The following is a 25,830-nucleotide window of genomic DNA, read 5'->3' on the forward strand; positions in this document are numbered from 1 at the left end:
TGGCCTTCAAGTTCCATAAAATAAAAACATCAAACCTGAATATAGCATAGATCATCACATTATGGGAAAAGCTCATGCTTATATGCATCCCAACGAGGCTCGAAAATTCAGATTAAAATTCTCCTAAGATTAGAATTCTTCAACTTTAACTAAGCATAAGGTTGACCAAATATTGTTAGGACCAAAAAAAAAACCAAAAAACAAAAAACAAAAAAATGAAAACTCTATAAAATATACATGATGCATGTCCTAATTTTCTTTCAAACAATACAACCCAAACCAGATAAAAAGAACTATTTCACCCATAAACACACAAAAGGAGCTCAGAAAAACGGAGGAGTCCAGCAATCCAGGTCTAGTCTCACAACTGCTCCCTCTAATTCATGCCACGTGATGTGAAGGCTCTCATTCTGACTTTATTAATCTTTCCATTTGGCAGTAGTTAGCCAAGTAGACCATCCGTCCTGAAATTTATGATAAAAAATAGTGAGTAGAAATAAGAGAAAATTTGAGTTCAAGACAGCCAGGCAACAGGCAATCTTATTCAAATGACCCAGTCACAGACAGTGAAACGTGTCACTGTGAACAGTAACTCAGCCCTGAAAGTGGAGAGGCCAGAAGGCTACATAGGCAAGCACTCAGCACAGTTCAATTCCCTTGTCATTAATTTAGCCATCCATCCAGACTCAACATTGTGTACTAAAAATGGGACTCAAGAATGCTTTTATAGTGTCCCAGGCACTAAAAACATTAAGAGAATAAATTCAAAACATGTATCAGAACCCGTACCAGGAAAAGACAAAAAGCAATATGTTTCTAGTGTCAAAAACACAAAGCAAGAAGAATGAGATGTTAATAACACCTTGCTTTTAAATAGCACCAATCTGTGAAGCAGTTCAAATATTTTTGCAAATTAAAAAAGAAATCTAATTATAGTACTTCTAACAACATTCCTGTGACATAGGTAGAATATAAATTACTTGTTTAGCTACTGAAGAAAACTAGACACACATCGCACTGAAATTAAATTCCTGATCTACTCAGTCCAGCACTCGGCATCCAACATAACCAAGTCACCAATTACTCTACAGATTGTACCGTCGTAAAATGTAAAAGTGAACCCCACAGCTTTCTATGTTCTATGTTCAAAAACTCTAAGAATTGACAATTAAGGCAAAATTGGCTTTAGTTTTAGATGGAAAACACTTCAAATATTCTATTCAATCTGCTGAATCTACTTTTTTATAAGTAAATTGAGAAACTATTATGATTATTTTTAAAGCCCCTTGAAATTTATAAATCAGAGAAAAGTGAAAATTCTATTTCTCACACTCGCCAATATAAACAGACAGCTTTTTAATCCTCTTTCAAAGGACAAAGGAATTCAGTTTAAAGTGCAAGGTCAAAGTACACAAAAAGACACAGTGGCCCGGGAAACCAGTAGGTTTAATAACAAAGGATGAGTCAACCAATACTTGCAGATCCCAAGTGCTTAAAAAAAAAATTTTATTTTGACTCAAAACAGGAATTAAATTGTCCCACTGATGGCTAGGAAAAAAGATCACCTTTAAGCGTTTTATTTGTTTTTTAAGAGCTACTATAATGAGGTACTTTTAAAAGCTAGTATATTATTACAGCATTAAGGGGCACATCCTAAATATAACCAATATATCTAACTTCCCCTCAATGCCAACTCTTGGTGAAATAATTCTTTCTTCCCCTCAATACTATTTAGATAAAGCACAGCCAAAGTAGTTATAGGATGACTAAATCTGAACTTACCACAGGAATTTCCAAAGAGATAAGCACTTTAGAACTTTGCAAATACGCCCTTATTTGAAAGACAAGAGAAACTTGAAGAAAGTATCCAGTGAAAATATGAGCTCCTTTCTTAAAAGGTAAATAAGCTCTTCAGGGCAGAGTCTGTCTCCTTATAAATTCTATTCGGACCTCAGCATCTGTGCTAATGCCAGGAGGGAAAAATGGCTCCACTGCCGTGATCAAAAGCAACCCACGTTAATGAAATAATATGATGTCTGGAATCTGCTTCCAAAAAATCTAGAGTTGGGACTGGAGGGATAGATGGAACAAGACTGGTTACCAAAGCTAGGAAATGGGTGTGGTTCTAGGGGTTTACTACCACCCCCGCCCTTTTGTAGATGTTGGAATTTTTCATAATAAAAGGTTAGAAAAAGAGAAGAAACCTAGTGTTAGAAAGTAAATGCCTTTCAACTAGCCTATTGCTATAAACTACCAGCTCGAAAAAGTTATTTAACCAAGAATTCAAAAGGAATGTAATATAGCAAGATTTTTTTTTTAATTCTTTATAGTTATAAAACAATTAGGATGATCCTACAATTTTTCTGTTGTTCACACAGGAGTAAAAGGTTGAATTAAGAAACTACTTGTCCCTACGTTAATATGATTTCTCATTTATATGCCATTGCAATTAAACCTGATTTAAAAGAAGGACTGTTCACATTTTTCCCTAGTAACAGATACTCTTTCCAAAATGTTAAAGAAAATTATAGCATCCCATAGGAAACTGTTTCAATCCAAAAACTCAGGCTTTAAATAAAGTTTAGCAAATTTTAAACTATCTTTTACATCAGTTCCTAAGAACTAACCTTAAACTAAATTAAGCTAATTTTTGACATATCACCTTATTATATTAATACTCTCATAAATCACGCTATTCCATATTTGGGAAATTTCATTCTTTTGGATCCTGCTGATTATTGTATACAACAGAGACCAAAGCCCTGACCATCTTTTATACAATAGAATCAGTCCTCTAATGAGTGCCATCAAGATCACTTTAGTCTCCATAAACGATTTGAGACACTTGACAATCCAGATTAATGCAGGACCTGTGAGCTGACCTTAATAATGGACACTTTGCTTAAAGGAGATACATGCTAGATTGGGTATATAGTCACATGGAAACTCAGTTATTAAGAATCATATTTCTTTAAGAAGTTATCAGCATTCTACCAATGTAAAATTAATCAAAGCACTTTAATAGAACAGGAAAAATTAAAATAAAATCTAGGATGAGAAATGAAGAATAACTTGCAGGGCTCACATCTCTAACAGATGTTATATGGTGTGCACATTCTCCTCTTTTCCCCTTCTCTTTAATCTGGTATCTTTACTTAGAGGCATCTGCTTCAACAGCAAACGCACACATTATTCAAGCTGTCATTCTGCACACATTCCTAACCTATTTGGCAGAGTGGATGTTTCTAAAAAGGGTAGCAACTACAAAAATTGACATGGAGAAACTCATCAAAACTCAAAAACTGGTCACTATGCTTCCTGCGTCTATATTGGGTATTTCAAATATTTGGAAATTACATTAAGTACGGGAGTTACTCAAAAGAGTTTAATAAATGGTTTGGTTAATCATGTCATCTTTACGGTAACTTTTACAGCCCTGATCAGATCTCTCTGTAAAGTGGATACAAAGGTAGCTTTTAGTAACTCAAAAAGAATTCAATCTGTGTTATGGGAGATAAACCAGTTCTCAGATCTATCCTGAGACAACAAACACTCATGCTTTCGCCTCAGCAGGGTAGCTTTCCAACACTGTGAACAGACACATGACTCAAGATGCAGCCAGGTTTCCAAAGCTTAGAGGGAAGATGATTAATGATACAAAAGAACAAGGCATGGTGACCTTGTCCAATGGGGTGCTTACAAAAGATTAGTCACTAACTAAAAAAATGCTTCAACCTTAGATAGAGAGGGCACTTGCTCTCTGCAGGTTCAAGCAGGGGTCCAGGTTCTCGAATGACTCACATTAAACTTATCTAGGCTATCAGTCATAAAAAGATAACAGGACTAAAGTCAACTTATTATCAAATCCTAGACATTTAGGTCATTCAAAAGATGTGCAAACTCCAAGGTACGAAAAAGAGATCTCTTGAGTACAAGAAGAAAAAGACCAAATTAAAAAATGGGCTCGATCCTCCAGGCACTGATTATCTAGTCCAAAAATCATCTTGATTCCTTCTTTTACAGGCCCGCTGACCACCTTTATAGTCTTTCTTCTGCTCCCTGCCATTCTTAAGAAAGTGAAGGAGGGAATAAGAAGAGGGTGTAACCTTTTCGATTGAGTAAATAGTTCATATAGAGCAATACAGAGTCACGAAGACAAAAAGTTAAAATTAATCTTATAACAATCATCTATGTCACAATCACTCTTTCAAGTGTTGATTCACAACTTTTTATGTTAAACAAAAGATATTGCAAAAGTGTTATGTTAGGTAGATAGGCAGAGATGGCAAATGGAGGCCCAGCCCAGAGACCACGCAGCGCACACCCCATTGGTAGCAGAATTCTAGGTAAGCGCATGCGCTAGGCAAAGTGTGATATAGCAGCCAAGTGTCAATCCAAACGACCTCCTGTGCCAATCGCCTAGGAACGCCTTTGTAACCACCCATCTGGCCCTAATATGATACAGACCTTCCCACTTCTGTGGTGTTAACAGCTCACTTCCCTGAGAACCTGCTCCTCCCTTGGAGCATACTCGATTTTTTATCTTTTCACCTCTCAAATTCCACAGGGCTACAAGCCTTCCTTAGCATGGCCAGTTTCTTTCTAAAACATATTGTTAATAAATCTTACTTTTTCTAAATCTTGCTGACCTGTAAATCTTTGCTGCGTTGGCAGGAAAGATCGGAGAAAAAATGCTAACTGCATTTCTGCGTTGTTACCACCCCACCACCCCACCCCCATGCCACTGGGGCAACACCAGAGTTCAAATCACCCCCTAAATGGTAACGAAAGGAAGAATAATAAGTGATTACAATATGACTATAAACACCATGTTTAAAACTATACGGAGAAAAAAGGAAGAAGAGGAAACAATAGAGGGATATACAATAAACATTGGAAGTGTCCTGAGTAGCCAGATCAAAGGCAATCTTTTCCTTGATTGTAATTAATGCACATTTTTCAAATTTTCTATAATGAATATATAGGACATTAAAAAAAACAACTTTTTGTATTGCAAAATGACCAAGAAAAAAGCATTTTCATTTAATACATAAAGGTGCAATTCATAGGAACCACTCTATAAAATTGTTTTCGACTAAGCTGCAAAATGCACTAAAGATAATGAAAAGAACTGTTTTCTTCCTATTGCCAAGTTTTGTCTGTTATTCCAACAAACATTTATTAAGCAGCTATCATGTACTAGATCCACTGTCTGCATCCCCCAAACGGTAATAAAGATATAACTAGTAAATCCTCATTATCAAGGTGCTTAATTAAGAGCATAGCTGTAAATCTTCCTGCCTCCCCACCTCCAACTTTAAATACCTCTCGAAAAACCAAAGAATTCTTTCTGTAATGTCACTATGTCCAAAAATACACTGCAACGGATAGTATTATTGTGAAAAGATTTGCTGCCCTTCCCTTACAAGATCCTTTCCTACCTGCCCATCCCTGCAGGAGATAATACTTCTTACCCTTTGAGGCCATGCTTGACTGGGTGACTTGTTTTGGCCCATGAAGCATGAACAGCAACAGCATATGCCACTTTTGAGCAAAAGTATTACGAGCCACAAAACAATGTTTAAAGCAGCAACCTGGTACACATCAGAATACCAATGCAGTGAGGAGTTAAAAAGGGAAGCAGAGAACTCACAAACTACTAGAGTGTTTACAATTTAATGGAGAACAAAAGAATATAAATACTACACATTACTTATAGATGAAGGAGAATATATGTTTATATGTATGAATAATACACCTGGAATGTAAATATTTACACGATAAAGCTGTATAAAATGTTTTGGCTTGAGATTCAGGAAGCATTCTTCAAAAAGGGTAAATATAAGATGATATCATCTCATGATCTCCCTAACTATAGGATAAAAACAATGTATGGTATGCAATTCAGTAGTAAAGAAAGAAGTACCCTTGGAGAAGAAATATTTAAAATCATTATGCTGTACTCAGGCTTGCCACTTAGGTTAAAAAGTCAGGAACCATATCACCAATATATTTATAAACTAGAAAGAACACTGACAGAAATGTGAAATTAAAATCTTTTCCTCTTCATATACCCTTAGACATTCTTCTAAGCAAATTTTTATAAGGAAATTATCTTCAGACTTTTGTTAACCAAGAAAACTTTGTGTAAGCAAAACCTTACACTGAAGCTCAAGATATGAAAGCTGAAATGCTCCGATTAAAGTGTGCATGGGTACACAGGGCCACGGGGTGGGACCTACCACCAGTATCGGTACCACCATGAGTCAAGTACTGGATGAGGCGCAGGGAATTCAGAAGGGAACAAAACAGTCTCTGCACTCAGAGCTTACATTCTGGAGTGGGAGAAAAACAAGTAAATATGCTCAACTCACAGCGAACCATCCAAAGGAAATAAGGTCGGGTAGTAAGGTAGGTGATGACTGGAGGTGGTATTTGGGGTTTCTTCGTGAGCCTCAGTAGTCAAGGAAAGCCTCTCCAAGAAGACTTTCAGTGTAGTTTCAAGAACGTTCTAGAGAAGGTTCAGCCAGTGCAAAAACCCAAAGAAAGAAAACAACCTGATCAAGGAATAGAGAGAGACCACTGGTGCAAAGTCAACAAGGGCAAGCGCAGAATGAGAGGAAACGGGAAAGGCAACAGAGGCCAGAGCACAAGGATCTCTTCAAGTGAGGCCTGGATTTTATTTTAAATGTAATGTGAAGTCTTTGAAATGTTTTAAGCAAGAGAATAACATGATCTGATTTGTAGAAGTTACTGTGTGGAGCAGATGCCAGGCAGGCAGAGTGGGATCAAGAAAAACAGCCAGGAGCTCATGGCAGACATTCATATAAGAGACCGTGGTGGCCCACACTAACATTTTAACAATGGAAATGATGAGGAATCAGATTCGAGATATATCTTGGACAGAAAGCCTACAGAACTCAGCGATGGAGTAAACATCAGGTAGGTGGAAAAGAGAGGAATAAAAGATAGCTATGAAGTTTCTGGCCTGTGCAAGTGGGTGGATAATGGCAGCGTTTACTTTACTAAGATGGAAAAGTCTGGGGTGTGTAGATGAAAGTCGGAATAGCACAGAAGGTGGGAATAACTCATGTCAATTTTGAACAGCTTACTATTAGGTGTCCAAGATGATCTGTTTTGCAGGTGTCTGGCTGACCATCTAAGGCTATAGTTCTTGTGAGAAGTTAAAGCTGGAAATACCAATATACTTGCTCAGCCCTCCCTTCCTTCTCACCTTCATTCTCATGGCAAACCCTCAGAATTCCTAGTGCCCCTCAGAACAGTGTGAAAACTTAAAATTTACCTCCAACTTGCTACCTAAATTTGCCTACTGTTTGCACAGTATGACCAAATAATTAAATTTTAAGAAAATGTAAATCGCATTTGCTCACACTAGAGTAAATTTGCTTATACCAAAATAAATTACAGGTAATTTAATGATTCTAGGGAATAAATGAAACAATGAAATAAAATACGGTTAATACTTATAATATCTTGGAGGGAGGGCTTTTTCATTGGACACCATGGACAAAAAAACCTTAAACATGGAAAATAATAATAGATGAGGAAAAAGAGAGGCCTACATTCTATAAAATTTTAAAGCAAATAAAAAGTTGGGACTAAATATCTGAAGCATATGACATAAGGAATTAATTTCCCTAAGTATAAGGAGCTCACATAAATTAAGGAAAAAGATGAACTTCAAAAGAAAATGAGACAAGGACAAGAGCAAAAATTCAAAAGAGAAGAAATATAACTGAACAATTAACACATGAAAAGAAGTGCTAAGCTCAACAGCAACAGAACTAATGAATTAAAACAAGGAGATACCATTTTTCACCTATGAAGGTAGAGAATATTAAAATGGCAATGAGTATAGACTTGGAGCCTGAGCAGAAATGAGTTTCTGGAGACAATCTGGCAAAATATATCGATAGCCTTAGATTCTATTCTACATGCTCTTTGACCTACCAAGTCTACTTCAGGGAATTCACCCTCAGAGTCAGGGGACTGGGGTTGTTTGAAAAGACTCAGGTACAAATTATGTTTTTCAGGTTAGGATACTCTGTACCTAAAAAAAGGTGCTTCAGAATTACATCTAATGATATGAAAAGATATCACATTTAAAAAAATAGTTTATAAAACCATAGGGTCAGGATAATACATATCAATAGGTATATTCATACACAGAGATAATAAACGGCAAGAAGTTAACAGCAGTTGTGTCTGGAGAGACTAAGTGCTCTTTATGATTTTCTTTCATTATATTGAGCATCACAAAATATTTAAGGGATTATGCCTGTTCTCCTTCTCTTCATGTTCCAAACCCAGTTCTAATATCTTCAGGAAGGACAAAGGGGTTCTCCTGAAACACACTGGGCTCCAAATCTCCCTCCGTGTTATTTCCTTTAGTTGACTTGACACTTGAGCCTAGGTGGTTCTCAGTCTGGTCCCAGACCTGCAGCACCAGTATAAACAGGGAGCTTGTTAGAAATTCAAAATGTTGGGCCCTACCACAACCTAAGGAATAAGAAGGAGGAAGGCCATTCAAATAATTTCTTCTATCACAACCCTCCAGGTAATTCATATTCATACTAGAGTTTGAGGAAGGTTTCAGCCTATGTGCTTTAGGCCTTCAGAATACAGAAACTCTCCTAAAAAGAGCCAAATCATTTTTCAAATATTTTTCAAAATTCCAGTTGTAATATAATTAAATCATTTGAGGGGACTGAGCTGCTAAATCTTGAAATCTTAACAGATGAAAAAATTGCAAAAGAAAAAAAAGGGGGGATCAACAAGAAAACCATACCCATATAAGATGTCTTAAAGGTACCAGTGAGTACTATAGACATCACTTCAAGCCTTCCAGTCTTCAAGGTAAACATAACTGGCTTCCTTCCTCAAAGAACACACTAAATGCAGACTCACTTAATTATACACATCAAAGGCCAGGCTGCACAAGCAATCAACCAGACTCCTGAGTAATAATATTCAAGCCATATCTACACATAAATGCAACACTCAGGTGTGCTAAAAACTTTAGAAACATCTTTATCTTCAACTAATAAATGATCTCATTTGGGGCAATATTTATTAAATTTTGATGTGGTAATTAATCTAGTTGTTTACCTGTGATAAAGGTATAGAAAAATGAAATGAGGTGAGAAAAATGAAATGAGGTTTATTCAAAATGCGATGAATAAATTTTTTGCAGTAGCTGAGTAGAGAGAGGAAACTTTGAGAACCAAGCCAGATCAATAGAGTTTGATCAGAAGTGGGAGTAAGGGAGAGGAAGGAATCCAGGGTAAGGCATAAATAAGCCTTTGACCTGGGCAGCTGAGTAAATAAAAAGCCATTCAGATTTTAATATCATAAATGTTATTTTTGGTAATAAAAAAGTTTTTAAGTATAAAATAAATCCATAAATATATAAAAGCTCAAATGAAAATATTGGCACAAAGGCCCTTTTTCATGGCAGATGTAATAATAGGTAAAAACACCTTCTCTCCCTGCATCTGATATATGTAAACAAACCAGAATGTTTGGACAATATTAATGAACAAGACTGGACTCCACGCAGTGGCCACCAATGGTAGAAAAGAAGCCTCAAGTGGAAGCATCCTCTTCCTGCCTCACCCCTCAACGAGGCCCCCTCCAGCCAGCACCTTTAGGATCCCATACAAGATTTATTTTAAGGATTCAGCTTTAAAGTCTTAAATCAGAGGTGTTTAAAGAAGCAGGAAGGAGGGACCATCTAGTGCCCTGCCACAAGTTTCTGCTGGAACATCTGAACATCTGGGCACGCTCTGTACTCTCTGCTCCACTGGGAGGGTCTGGGCCTGCCACCCGCAGTTCAGGACAGAGTAACGGATATGGCCACAGAGCAAAGAAAATCCCCTGAGGTACAAGTGGAAAAGTACTACAATGCTCAATTTTTAACACTAATGGAGCCTCCGCTTCACACCAACTGCCTGGAACATCCCTAGGCCCCATTTCTGCTTTCCATTTCACCCCGGTGTGGACCTTGGTCCTAGAAACGGATCTGTGGCAGTAAGGAGGAAGAGAAAAACAGGAGGAGGTAGGAGGACACATCCTTTAACCCCCATGCAGATCTCTTGGCAACACCCCCTGCTTCCGGAACTTGGCTACAGAGCTGGCTTATTCCTCCTGGCAAAGCACCTGCCCTCACCTCAGTGATGATGAGCCTGGAGGAGCCCACACCAAGAGGAAGTGTTTTTCTTAGAGAGGTTGATGACTTTTAATTTGATTATTTGAACCAAAAGATCCCATCACCACCAATATTTGTACTGAAAAGAATACCATGGCTCTAAGTCTAATAACTCCTGAGTAATAAAGATATAAAATGACCCCACCCCAAAAAATTATTTGGCTTATAATCTTTTCCCTTCTATTTTCAAAAACGCATTATACAGGCACTTCATACTTTTTATTATGAGCATATAACATTTTCACTAAGATATTGGTTCTCTAACATTCTGGCCTTGGGATTCTTACACTTAAAAATTATTGAGGATCCCGAAGAGCTTACCTTAGAAAATTCTAAAAAATGGACAAATACAAGCATATGAACCATTAGTCATCAAAGGGATGTCGTCAAACATCATACAGTCACTGGAAAACTACCCTGTACACTTATGGAAAATGAGAGTTAAAAAGGGAAATAACTATCTTAACTATCATTATGAAAATAATCTGAACTTGCAGACCATTGAGAGGGTCCCAGGGACTCCTGGCTACACTTCGAGAACATTTGCACTAAGGAAAGAACAGGTATCAAAATTCTTACAGCTTTCATTTTCTACCTTTTCTAGACCTACAAGGGAATAACCGTGATATGTTTCATTGAACTATATGTGAACTGAAATGATCATATCCAAAAATTACAAAAAAAATTTAAGAAAAATTTTTTGACAAAATTGTTACTAAAATAAACTAAATAAATGTCATGTCTAATTTTTTTCCTTTTTTAAATTGTGGAATAATACATAACATAAAATTGACCATTCTAACCATTTTAAAGTTTACAATTCAGTGGCATATAATACATTCACGAATACCTAGTTCCACCAATACCTAGTTGCACAACGTTTTCATGATCCCAAAAAGAAACCCCATACCCTGCCCCCAGCAACTACTAACCTGCTTTCTGACTCTATAGATTTGCCTATTCTGGGTATTTCATATAAACAGAATTATATAAGTATGTGGCCTTTTGTGTCTAACTTCTGTCATTTATCATGTTTTCAAGGTTAATCTATAATACAATATGTATCATTCATCCCTTTTAATGGCTGAATAATATTCCATTATAAGATTATACGACATTTTGTTTGTCCATTTCCACCTTTTGGCTATAGTGAATAGTGCCACTATGAACATTTATGTACAAGTTTTCGATCCTTTTGAGTTTGTATCTAGGAATGGAATCGCTGGCCATATGATGAGTCTGCACTTAGCTTACTGTGGACCTGCAAAACTGTTTTCCACAGCAGCGGCACCATTTTACATTCCCACCAGCAATGTACAAGGATCTCATTCTTTCCACATCTTGCTAACTCTTGTTATTTTTCAGTTTTCTTTTTCTTATAATAGCCATGCTAATGGGTGTGAAGTGGCATCTCATACTTTTGGTTTCCATTTCCCTAATGACTAAAAATACATTGAACATCTTTCTATGCGCTTGTTGGGCGTTTGCATATCTTCTTTGGAAAAATGACTGTTCATGTCTTTTGCTCATTTTTTAATTGGGTTCTTTATTTTTGTTACTGGATTGCAAGAGTTCTGCGAGCTAATTGTTATAAGTAGGTGAAAGCACTTTAAACCTCGCGTGCATCTGGTCCTCCCCTCTCTACCACGCTTAAGACAATCACCAACCTCCTAGGTGAAAAGAGTAACTGAGAAGACAGACCATAGAATCAATCAGCGACAAGACTATATAATGCCCTCATTTTTGTCTTAAATTGTAAATCCAGGATTGGACCATAGATGATGATAAAATAATAACAACAATATAATCATTCCTTGTAAAATGCTTACCATTTAGTGAGGCACTATGCTAGGTGCTTCCGCATCCTCACAGCAACACCATAGGGCAAGAAATGTGATCCACCGCCCCATTTTATAGATGAGGAAACAGAGGTAAAGAAAAGTTAAATAGCTGGCTTATGGTTATGTAATCAGTAGCTGAGCAGTCTGGCTCCAGAATTTGTGCTCTTAATCCCTCTGCTATACCGCCTCTCAACCATGAAATAATAATAAACTTCGCTCAGTTGCTTAACTGAGAACTTTTTAAAAAATGCTAGTAGCTACATTTTGTTATGTCACTTTCAAGTTCTAACCTCCAATGTCTGCGCAAATGTTTCATGCAATTCTTGACTCTAGACTGCCTCTCTAATGGGGTTTAGGAATGTCACAAAGATGTAAGCCCAAAACCAGAGGGGTGAGTGTCATTTTAGAACTCTGATTTAGATCTTTTCTAACATTCTTAATCTGACCAAAGACTATTCAGGATATTCTGACTCAGCAGTCTATTTCCAAGAGCGTCTAGACTGCATATTGACTGCAATTCTAAGAGGTTACAGTGACCAGCGAAGCCAGGGCCTAAAAGCCCATCTAATTCAAACCCATAATTTACAGTATAATTATATATTGGTAAATGGCTTTGTAAACTGAATCTCAAACTTGAGAAGAAATCTAAAAGGTAATGTAGTCCATGATAAAACCAGTATGAACACAATGCTAGAGTTTACAGATTTTATTTTCTGAGCAATAATTACAGGGATAACTGCCTGATGTATCTAGCATTGCTGCAACTGCATAGAGTGAATGGATCTCAGAATTTTGAAGAGCTTATAAACAAGTTCTGCTCTTTCTAGAATTAAAAGGTAGATTAAAGCCCTGAAATGTGCCTACCTGATAAACACTCATTTATACTAAGTATCATTTTATAATGTTATAATACCCCAATTTACTTTTGTGATAACAGAAGAATTTTTTAAGTTCAGCTACCCGATATGCCTTTTGTAATGCTTTCATTACTACGAATGGCAGCAAATGTGAGGTTCTCATCTGTAACAGAATGGTATTTACCATCTATCTCACAGAATTGTGGAGAACAAATTTTAGATGGGATATGTGAATGCCTCCTGTAAAATACCTGAGCCATGACAGGTACTCAATAAACATTCATCTGTAAGGAGTGACAGGTGTGGGTCAGATGATACCAGAAGTCATTCTAAAGCATACTTTACATAAACTAAGCACAACTCTAATTACTTATCTAAAGGTCACTTATCTGATGAACTCACCTATATATAATCCAGAATCTAGAAAATACCAAGAAAGCCTCCTGACTAGGAAAATGGGTATCATTCAGATAGTTATTAAAGGAAATCGGTATAGTCCTTGGGCTAGACCTAACTTTAATACCATTTCTGATAGAGCAGAAGGCTCCAAAAACTATCCCACCACCTATTTGTTCAAATTTTTAATTTAATTAGGGCTAAGAAGGCTCAATACGCAAAACATTAGCATGAACAAGTTGAAGTCACAAGAGGGATGTAAAGTGCTTTCCTCTTAGGACAGAATTAGGAAAATAAGAATTGTAAATCAGAGGGATCTAAGAAATAGAGGGAAAGAGGTAGAGTCCAAAGTTTGGGAGGGGAATGGGAATCAAAGAGAACGTGACTAATAATAGCCTGGGAAGGAACTTTCACCTCAGTGAGGTCAGTTTGACCTAGAAGGATAAGCCAGTGACCGATTGAGTGAGGCAGATAATAGAGAGCAAAGGAACATGCCGTGTTAAGGGAAAGGAAATGTGAAGGTTAACTGCATATGACAAAAGGACCATATTTGGAGGTGCAGGTGACCAGAGTCAGGAGAGGTGAGGTATAGATGGAAGAGAAGAGGAAGAAACCAGAAAGGTCTACAGGGATGGGGCACAAAGCAATCTTCATGCGCAAGGGTTTAGGTTTTATCCTACAAAGCAACAATTCTTAGTGTGGTCCGTGGACCCTCAGAGTTCCCAAGACCCTTCGGGGGTTCTGCGAGGTCAAAATTATTATTATAGTAGTACTCAGACATTATTTTCCCTTCTCACTGTATATTCACCAACACAAAAGCAAGGGTGGGTAAAACTGCTGCCACCTTAGCAGTGGCACCAAACTGTACTCGTGGTCATTCTATTCTTCACTGCCACGCACTCGACTTTAAAAAAAAAAAAAAAAACACTTTAAAATTTAAAAAATGTTTCACTTCAGAATATCCTTGATGAGTCATCAAAAATTATTACTTTATTAAGTCTCAGCACTTGAGTATATGTGCTTAATATTTGTGTGACTAAAAGGGAAGTGGTCATAAAGCACTCCTATGGCATACCAACTATGACTAATGTCTCAAGGAAACGAACCTGTGCAAATGAGTTACAAGCTGAACTAGCCACTGTTTTCATGGAACACAATTTTTATTCAGCAGAACAACATCAGAAAAACTATGGTTATTGAGACTTGAGGGTTTGACAGTTTCTCATAAATGAAGTGAGCCTGTTGCTTCAAGAAAAACAATTGACAGTATGCCAGTATTCGCTGCTAATAATAAAATTTGAGCCTCTGGGTGAAATTTAGAAATCTGGAAAACATGTATCTGCCATTTTGAGCATTTAGAGAATTTCCTAATTCTCTAATGCTTCCTAACATTTAGAGAATTTTCTAATACGATAGGTGGTGATATTAACAAATAGGATTTTGTAATATTATTTAATGAAACATATCAACATTTGGAAGATCTATAAACTCAGTGAACCGATATTTTCCAAATGATCAAAAAAAAAAAAAAATCACATGGAGTAAAATATCCAAGATGAATCAATAGATTTTATTGTAATGGAGTATGAAAAGTTCACTAACATGATTTCAGATTCCACACTGCAACTAAACCTTAAGGAACTACCAGTGTCAAATTTTGGAATAGTATCAAATAACCACAATTTTCTGAAAATGCCATTAAAAGACTCCTACTTTTTCCAACTACATATCTGTGTAAGGCCAGATTTTCTTCAACCACTTCAACCAAAGCAACATTTCACAACAGACTGACTGCAGGAAGGGATATGAGAATCCAGTTGTCTTCTGTTAAGCCAGACATTAAAGAGATCTGCAAAACTATAAAATGATGCCACTCTTCTCACTAAATTTTTGTTTTGTAGAACAGTTAGCTTTCATAAAAATTTGTTATTTATGTAAGCATGTATAGGTTTATTACAGATAGTTTCAATAAATAAATATTTTGTAAATTGTTCAGTTTTAATTTCTAATCTGGTCAATATATTTTTTTAAAATGAACATTAAAAAAAAAAAAAATCTTCTTGAGTATACAAGGGCCCTGATACCAAGTTTGAAATCCTCCGCCATAGGAGACAAAACCATAGGGAAAGAGTTTATTGTGCGGCAGCATCTGAACAAATGCACAGCTCTAACAACAATGAGTAGATAATGCCAAATGGATTAAGGAAGCCAGACCAGCCAGGAAGCAGCAGCCAGTAAAAGCAAATTAGTAAATGCAAAATGATGAAGGCTGAACTAAGGATGAGAAGAGAAAGGGATGAATTCAAAAGGCATTTCAGAGGCAGAATTGACAGAATCTAGCAACCAACTTCAGAAGGAGAGAGGGAGGGAGGGAGGGAGGGAGGGAGGAGGAGGAGGGAGGGAGGGAGGGTGGGTCGGTCCAGGCTTGCATGGCTAAACTGTAATTGTCTGTCCGCCTATCTGGCTTATGGACAGGTAACGAGTTTCTTTTATATAGTCATGAGCTGCTTAACGACAGGGATGCGTTCTGAGAAATCTGTCATTGTGTCAACATCACGGAGCACACTTACACAAACCTTGATGGTATAGCCTACTACACACCCTACGTTATATAGTATAGCCTAGTGCTCCCATGCTACAAGTCTGTATAGCCCATCACTGTATAAAGCAACATGAGATTAAATCGAGCATGAGAAAATGATGCAATCAAGAGACGCAGTAAACACAAGATGTATGACACTGCTGCACACTGTTTTACAGCAAACTTTTCTTTTATTAAAAGCAGTAGCCTCTAAAATAACAATTAAAAGTACTGTAAATACATAAACCAGCAATACAGTTGTTTATTATCATTACCAAGTACTATGTGCTGTATACGACTGTATGTGCTATACTTGTATTCAACTGGCAACACAGGTCTGTTTATACCAGCGTCCCTAGTAACACACAAGTAACGCATTGTAGTATGATATCACTAGGCGATAGGAATTTTTCAGCTCCATTATAATCTTATGGGACCACTCTCGTCCATGTGGTCCATCACTGACCAAAATGTCATCACGTGACACAGAACTGTATGTAGATATCCAGATACTCTATAGTCAGAAAATGAGTTCTAAAAATAGTTCTGACATCAACTGGGTGTCCTACAATTCAATTCAATTCTGATACTAAATACTGGAGTCAATGCAGCCCCTCAAAGTTAAGGCCCCGGTCTTACTTCAGACGTCCACCACAGGTCTTGAGTATCCCCAAGCTACCAGCACTGGTGCCAGGCAGACCACAAATTCTAGAGGTCCCACGACCACCCTCACCCCAGGTTCAATAATTCATCGGAACAACTCACAGAGCTCAGGAAGGAGTGATACTAGTGATTATGGTTTTATTATAAAGGATACAACTCAGGAACGACCAAATGAAAGGGACTCATAGGGCAAAGTACAGAAGAGGGAAGTGCAGAGCTTCCCAGCCCTCGCCTGCCCACAGATCAAGTGTCCACCAAACCAGAAGCTCTCCGAACCTCATCATTCTAGGATTTTTCTATGGAGCATCATCATGTAAGCTGTGTTTGATTAAACCACTGACTCTGAACTCAATTTCCATTCCCTCTCTCTTCCCAGAAGGTGAGTGGAGGGGCTAGAAACCACCACATTAGCATCAACTCAGGTTAGGTCTAATTGGGCTCATTTTGAATAACATAAGACACTTGGGAAATTCCAGAGGATTTAGAAGTTTGGTTTCAGGATCCAGGGACAAAAATCAACTCTAACACTCTCTCTCTCTCTCTCTCTCTCTCTCTCCACACACACACACACACACACACATTTTTTTTTTTATTATACCAGAGTTTCTAACATAGTGATATATAGTAGGTATTCAACAAATAATTGTTGGAAAAAAAATGAACAAAAGGGTAGATAACACTAACATTCACCACAATGAGAAATACAGGCAGAGAAAAAAATTAAACAGAAGAAAGGTAGCGGGTACGCTATGTTTTAGACATGCTGAATCTGAAGTGTCCAAGAAAAATAGAAGGTAGTTGGATAAAAGGTTAAAACTAGAAAGGACAAAGCTACAGGTATGCAAAGATAACAAGATTTATCCAAGGTAGAAACTCTAAGAATAGAGATAACCATCCTGGAGATAACCAGCTCCAGGGATAGCAACATTTAAGGGCAGGGATTCCTCAATGGGGACTGAGCAGTGCCAAATTTAAGAGTAGAGAAAACACAGAGCGTAAAGCAGAGAAAGCCAACGAAGAGTGTTTCTAAAGAAAGAATGTGTAGAATGTCACAGAAAGGTCAAGAAATAAATGGATGGAAAATTGTGCACAGAATCAACAATGGCGAGGCGGAGGCGGAACCAAACTGCCACAGGTGACAGGAACAAAGCGAAGACATCCAACACAGAGTAAGTGAGTACTCTTCCAAGAAATACCGCTGTTGGAGGAAGACGTGAGATGCCAACAATTGGAGCACAGCTTGTCAAGTGAGACAACCTGAGCAGACGTGAGAGAAGGGGCAGAGGACAGGAGAACACGGAAGCCGCAGGAGACAGAGAATGGGCATAATTAGGGGCAGGGCTTTTGGACGAACAGCAAACCTTTTTACACACCTACAAGGCCCCGCGGGGTCTGAACTTAATTCCCTCTCCAGTCTCCTCGTGGCTGCCACAGTGGCCTTCTTCTCAAATATACCGTGCTCCTTCAGGGCACAGGCCCTGCTAGCATGCTGGCCCCTCAGCCTGGAAAACTACTACCTTCCCTCCCTGAGTAACTCCTACCCATACTCAGACCCCGAGGAAATGTCACATCTCCCCTGGACTCTAGATTAGGTCCTCTTGAATGCTTTCTTCATTACAGCAGCTGAATCATGGGGGTGAGGGGTAGTGTATGCCCGTCCGGTAGACCACTGAGTGAGGACAGGGACCGGTCCACCCTGCCCTCCTTGTTCCTATTACAGCACCTGGCACACAGCAGTCGAGCAGGATGTAGCTGTGGCACTGCTAAAGGAACCGAGTACAAGAGAATGGCTCAAGTCGCAGAGGAAACAGAGAAGGACAGCATTGAGAACCAGGGGAAGGAGACACCTACCTCTTCCTTCTCCCTTTTATCTCAAGAAGCACAGAGTAAGTGTGAAGAGACGGCTTTATAAGAGCTCCCTGGGCAGTGGGCAGCAGGCACACACGGGAGGCAGAATCCTTCCCAGGGGTGAAGGTTCAGATGCCTCTGCTTGAGGAAAGGGGTAAATCTGGTTCAGTGTCTGTGAGGAATAGAGAGAAAGCTAAGGAGGAAGTCTTAATAGAACACAGCTACATAGGTAAGGACAAGAGTCCATGATGGCATGGCTTTCCTCAGCTGACTCTTAGCAGCACAAATACAGGAAACGACGGACAGCTAAGTTAGTCTAGAAATGGAGGTCTGCAGGGTAGAAATGAAAAAAGGGCAAGAGAGCAAGGAAATAGCTGAAATTACCTACTCTGAGGTCCTAGCTGCATATGGAAGGAAATGAAACTAGGAGGAAACTGATCATCTGAGGTAAAAGGAAGAAGAAGGTTCAGGAACTAAAGTTTCTGGGTGGAATTGTCACAATGGGAGCAAGTGAAATAACTTACAGATACTAATTTAAAAAGTTAGTGCAACATATTTTTTACACCATAAGCTCTCACTATCCACTGTTTCAAGTCTCTATGAGAAACCCTTCCCCCCCAAAAAAAAATCAAAAATAGGCCCATACCCTTCTGAAAAAGGTCAAGTTGCTGTCTTTTCTAGAGTCCAATTTAAAAAAGCAGATGGCTGAAGAAAGGATGTCCCTTTCCAGCTCCAACTTTTCTATAGTATATGCATGTTCTTCCAGGAGTTCCAGATGAACCTTAAGTTCAACCTCCAGCTATGAGCCAAGAGAGAATGCTGACAGTTAGGCACAGAAAAAAACCATAATTACAGCAGTCAAACTGGTAAAAACAATGTCCTCAGTTCTAAGCTACAGGTGATCTAACCAGACTATAGATGAGTCTCCCAAACTCATTCTATCTAGAGAAATCACAGAATAGTAATATATTTTATTTTAACATGAATGAGGAAACACAAATTCTATGAGTAGCATACAGAGTATTTAAATTTAAAAAGTAAACTTTATTGAGAAGAAAGTTCATACATACTTTTGCTTGCTTTGATGTCTTGGTACTTTATTATTAAAGGTTATCATTAAATTTTTAAAAAGAGGTCACCATAGGCCCTTTTCCATATGATCACTGTATATGGTGAGTGTGTGGGACGTCTTCTCCCCACCCAGCATTCTTCTGTTAATTCCAGGAGTTTAAGTACTGACCTCACAAACTGGTATGAAAGGTGGACCCAAAGGGCCAGGACAGCCAATGAGAGTTCTGCATTCCCCTGGCCATAGTGATTGGTTCAGGCATGTGATTAAGCCAGGCCAATCAGAACCCTGGGACTCAACAGGTATGAGTCAATACAGATCCCATTTTTTCTTAAGACACTATGCTGCTTCCATTTGCAAATGAGAAAATTCAGACAAAAACAAATATAAATAAAGAAAATCATAGCACTGAACTTTGTCCTTCTCTATACTACAATCTTTCCTTCCCTTCCTATCACTTTTTCCCTCTCCCCAACCAATCCCTTAAGGTAGTGGACTGCTTAAACTTAGCACTGAGTTTTTATGACATTGCCAGGAGACAGAATGCTAATCCAAGAAGAAGCCTAGTCCCAGGTAAATTACTCTATATTTCAGAAAGAGTCTAGGTTCTGTGATTGGGACAGAACACACTTGAACAGACCTCAAACTCACCCCCAATATGGACACACACAATACTGTACACTGGGAATGTCTCTAGTGTCATTTTTTGAACGAGGTCAAAATGTTGTACATATGTGAAGGGAAATAACACCACTGAAATTCTAGGATGTTTGGGAAGTAAATTCAAAATCTCTTCTTTCCTGTTTTCTCTCAGCTAGAGATCTGATCTGGTTTAAGAGAGGTCAGAGGCTGAGTTCACGTTTGCAAAATGACCTTTCCAATAAAATTGTGATTATCTGAATTAGATTAAATGTGTGTTCTGCTGTGTGTCTTGTTGTCCTTAATTTGTGATTATATGGAGAAAATAATAATAAATTCACAACTTCCTCAGACAATTGTCAAGAAATATGAGACATGGTAGCGTTACAAAAATATGGTACTGAGAATGGGAACACTCAGATCCTAGTAACAAGTCTACAGCCAAGCCACCCAGAACACTCCCGATCTCGTCTGATCTTGAAAGCTAAGCAGGGTCGGGCCTGGTTAGTACTTGGATGGGAGACCACCTAGGAAGACTAGGTGGTGTAGGTGTGAAAAAAAAAATAGATCCTAGTAACAGAAACCAACTTCAGCTGGCTCAATTAAAAAGGGAAAGATGGGGTAATGCTGAGCATATGGGAGTGGTTCATAAAACTCAGGAACAGGAATGCAGCCAGCCCAAGAACGGACTGAAAAGGGTTAAAGCGATCAGAGACTCAGGTGTGTTCTCTCTGCCTTGTTTCTAGATACCCACTTTCTTCTCTCCATGTATAAACAAACTTTCTCTGTCCCCAGCCAGACACAACAGCAGAACATAACTGCCTATAACTCCCATGTTGTTACCTTACAGCCTGTGAGCACATCAAGCTCAAATCCCTCTTTCTTGGGCCCACTTTAGAATTCCAGGAGAGAGACATTGACTGGGCTTGCCTGGGTCAAGTCCCCAAACCAGGTTCAATCCTCTGTGCCTTCTGTGGGGAGGAAGAAGTCAGGGGGAGTGAATGCACAGGTTAAAGGACGGGGCAGGGATTCGAACTGGGTGAGACAGACATTCCAAAAGTCCCCGCTGCACAGTCCCAGCTTTGTATCTTGGTTTTCTTGTCATCGACATAAGAAACTGGTCACCAAAGTCCAGAGTTCAACTTTCGCTAAGAGTCCAGAGTTTAACAGAACTTAACAGAATTAAATTGAATTTAAGAGATGAAAGGGTAACCAGCATTCACCACTGTTTTGGGAGTTCATGTCGATAAAGACATAGTGACATACATTCTAGCAATTTGCCTTTTACAAAAATACGATGGTCTACAAGAAAAGCCCAAGAGAAATTAACAATCTCTAGGTCTTAGAGGGCTGAGACTCCATTGTGATTCAAGGCCAGACACCTACAGCAAAGCCAGGCATGAAGCCTATGCTAAGCGTTCACTGATCCACTGATCAAACTCAGAATTTCCCAACCACAGAATCTTAAAATGGGTACAAGGGTACTTGAGAGGCTACTGCTCTCAGCTTTGGGGGACGATGCCTGCCTTTGGTACTAATTACCACGACTACCGTGGTGCTAATATTATATGACATTAAAAACATTGAGAATCATTGAATAAATGACCAAAATGCTACTAGAACTAACAGTTCTAGCAAAGTGGTTGGATACCAAGTAAATCTCTGTAATGCTAAAAACCACTTATGAGATGTTCAAACTCACTGGTAGTACCAAAACGTGCAAGATAAAACAGATAAAACTGGCTAAGATCTTTTTACAGTGGTTTTACCCAGTGCTGGTAAGGGAACAGGAAACAGGTACACACTGCCAGGGAGACACACTGGAGGGCAGCATGCTGTTAGGAACTGGGAATTTACTCCAATATATTAAGTGGGAAAAAAAAATTGTATGTGCCTGGTTATAAATCGGCAAGGCAACAAAGACTGCATTCAGCACTCAGGTGTGCTATGTTCGAACCCTAGTGTTAATAAAAATTGTGACCCACATAAAAATCAGGAAATTTCCTATTAAATCCATATTTCTAGATTTCTGGCTTCTCTTGAAGTATCAGAAAGTGTAGTAACACCAGGATGCATCGTCCCAGGGCCACAAATGTCTGCACTGACTGGCCCTGGCTGCCCCATCCATGGGACCATCCTCGGTGTCAATGGGACCATCCTCGGTGTCAAGAGTCCCTAGCATGCCTTCGTGTCTCTAGACTGAGCAGCTGCACACAGCTAACCTGCTGTGTAATTTGAGCAGGTTGACCCCCTCACAGGTGTACACTGTCATTCTCGCTGGACGGTGAGATTCTGGGTATACTTTTTTCTTTATAGTTTCAAAAGTTTTCTTCAATAAATATGTATTGCTTTTGTAGTAAGAAAACAACATGTTATTTTTTAAATTACCATATCACAACTGCAATATCACTTGAACTAATGAGATCAAAACAACTAAGCATAACAGATAATGACTGTGATTTAAACTAATTGAACCAGGAAGTAATATAAGGTCACAATTACTGCAGCATTTTTCTCCCCTTGATACTAATTAAAACATCAGATTGGACAGACAATAGCAGCATTTTACAAATTAATCTTCCTCAAATGAACAGCTTTTATTAGACAATTCATAAAACAGCTATTTTAAGGATTCATTTCCATGTATTCAAAGTTTTTCACCAAGAAATGTAAACAGAAAATCTCTCCTATCAGAAATCTATACTCATAACCTCAACTAATTTAATGTTTAAAAGATTAAATAATCTTTGATCTTCCCATTGTTTTATTTTAGTTGATCAATATTAACAGTAGTTTTATGGGGTTTCCTTTTCCTCAGAAACTTCAAAAAGTTTATACAAATCACCATTCTTCTCATCCCATCTGAGACCTCAAAGAGTAGATCGAATCATCCCCCCTGTAAAGAAAAAGTACAAGGCTAGGTAAGAATGTCAACATCCACAGCTAACCGTTATCTGTGTCAAACCACTCCCACGTGACGTCCATAGTGATCTTTTTAGACAAAAGCAAATCATGGGACTCCCCTGCTTAAAACTCACATCAGCTTCCTACTTCCGCTGACTCTGAATAAAATCCAAACCAGCTGGTCTCCTTTATTTCTCACCTGCCTCTCCTGAGCTCACCACACCTGAGTGATTCTTGCAACCAGACAATTGAGTCCTCAAAAACTAACCTATTCAACATGCCAACAAATGATGGTTGAGTGTCCACTCTGTACCAGGCACTGTTCTAGGTCCTAAGGATAAACTCCAGCAAGAAACGACACAGACAAAACTCCCTGCCCTCATGGAGCTAACATTCTAGTAACCCCTCTACCAAGTTATCCTCCTCCTCACTTTCCTTAATCACTTAAAGAACATTAAAACAATTGTAATGACTATCTTTGAGGGTGTCTGAAAATGAGCAGCACTACCTAAAAAAATGTATTATCATTCACTGAATTATTTAATGTTAATTATTTATAATAAACATTAATTTTAGATACTATTTATAAGTGAGAGAGGAAGAGAAATAAAGGAAGAGGACTGTACTCATCGAAACTTGCTCTATACTAGGAATGGCATTAATCTTGGAGGGTCATTTTTTTCAAGGTTTCTCTCGGTACTAGCTATACAGCTTTTATACGTCAGTGATCAAAATGCAATACTCCAGTACTGCAAGAATGAAACAGCTGAGTTTGAAATAATTCCAGAAACTGAATGATTATTTGCTTTTAATATCTATTACCTTAAGTTTACAGCAGAAATAAATTGATTTTTATAAAACACTGAATCAACAATGAACAGACTCATTATAGATAATGAACAGGAATGGATGTGTGTGTGTGTGTGTGTGTGTGTGTGTGTGTGTTTATACAATGACTTAAGAAACAACACACTGCCCTTGTCAGAACTGCCCCTGCTCAGAAAATCTGTCTTGGAAAGAATTAGACACACACACACACACACACACACAGCCTACACATGCACACAGCTCTAATAGCATCTTCTTTCTACACTTTTATAAGAATCAGTGCCCTTCTTAACTAGGTTGGTTAAAGCAAGGCACTAAAAGCCAGTTGATCTGTTCATTTCCATGAGCTGTATCCATGTCTTGCAAATGCCACCAGCCACCAGAATGACTTGCAGACAAAATGCAGGGATGAACAAAACCATCACTGACAAACAAGTCAAAATGCTCACCAAAGCAGCAGGGGATCAGAAGCAGTGCCCTCTTGCATTAAGGAGAGGATGTTTAATTTTAACTACCAAAGATAAAAAAAACTTCGACCAACTGCTATGACCTTGTTATTTTCACATTCAAACTCTGCTGAATCCAAAACTCTGTCACATCCCTCAGTTCAATTCCTGACTACCACTCAGTGAAGAGTGAAATGTACTCAGTCTCACTCCCTCGCGGCCTGGGTGAAGCTCTGCACCACGTGACAGTGAGCATGGGCTTTGGTGGCCAGCTTAAAACTGAGCCAGGGCAGTCCCACCGCGCTAGGCAGCACAGATGAACTCAGGCCAGGGAGCTGAAGCCAAAACAATTTCACTCCCTGGGCAATAAGCTGGAATGGTAAACTACCGATCATGAATTCTACCAGAAAAAAAGGCCAAAAGAGCATTTGTGAATTCAAATAGATTAACCTGCTTGAAATGCACGTTGTTAGAGGACCACAAACATTAGCAACAAAACTTTAATGATATCCTACTATCACATTTAGTAATAGACTATTTTTTTTTTTTTTTAATGATCTCCTAGTGGATCGGTGACATCTCTCTATAGTGAGGCCTTCTATTCCTGAAGTGAACTTCCACAGGCCACTTCAAATCTCCAAAATGTCCAACGTGGAAATGTTCAGACAGCCTCCCACCATCTACTTAATCACATGTCTCTCTGTATGTAATCCTATGTTTCCGAGGCACTCCACATCACAAGTAAACTGCCTGCCTTTTCAAATTTCCTAGTCTTCTCTATTCCTCTAATCCTGTTTTCCATGCAGGGGCACTTTAGGAAAACCACAAGAGTACAGGATAACAAACTGCTTTGCAAGATGAACGCTAGACAGTAGTGAGGCCTACTTGTGAGCTGACTTACTCACTAACCCCTCAATGAGAGTGATTCAAATCTGTGCCCCATCTAATTTATAAATAAATACACAACAGGTTATTAACATTCTAGGTTATTCTAAAACAGAAATCAAGAATGTAAAAAGTACCCCAATGCCTACAAAGCATGCTCAGGAAATAGGCAGTTCAGCACTGTGGCCAAGAGTTTTAAGCCCCAGAGTGACAGATCTTTTTTGTTGGCTCTCTGAGTTACTTAACTGCTGCTACCTCCAAGACATGTTCATCCAAAGCATGAGTTTTATGAAGACTGAGTTAATACTTACAAAATGCTGCAAAAAGAGTTGATAAACATTAGCTATCACAGGTGTATGAATTTTATGACTTTCTACATCATACTAAACAGGCTACATTAATATCCCATTCTTCCTAAAAATAAAAATAATTCACTGGGTTTGTCCCTGCTTAAGTCATTCCGAAAGAAGAGGGGAGGGAAACTGAACTCTTATATATCACACTAAGAGTATAAATTGCTACAATCTTTCTAAATGGTAAATTGCAAATATGTATCAAAACCTTAAAATTTAGCATGTACTTTGGTTCTGCAAATCCACTTCTAGAAACTTATTATAAGGAAAAAAATCTCACAGGTATATACTA

General features: G+C 38.4%; 1 protein-coding gene and 1 pseudogene across 8 annotated transcripts in view; one reads left to right on the forward strand and one right to left on the reverse strand.

The window, feature by feature from the left end:
* Nucleotides 1-25,830, reverse strand: part of ITSN1 (intersectin 1) — a 168,718-nt gene that overhangs the window by 138,795 nt on the left and 4,093 nt on the right. The window lies entirely within an intron of this gene.
* Nucleotides 20,556-20,674, forward strand: LOC118602562 (annotated as a pseudogene).

This window comes from Rousettus aegyptiacus, unplaced genomic scaffold, assembly GCF_014176215.1.
Source record: "Rousettus aegyptiacus isolate mRouAeg1 unplaced genomic scaffold, mRouAeg1.p scaffold_m13_p_4, whole genome shotgun sequence".
Lineage (NCBI taxonomy): Eukaryota > Metazoa > Chordata > Mammalia > Chiroptera > Pteropodidae > Rousettus > Rousettus aegyptiacus.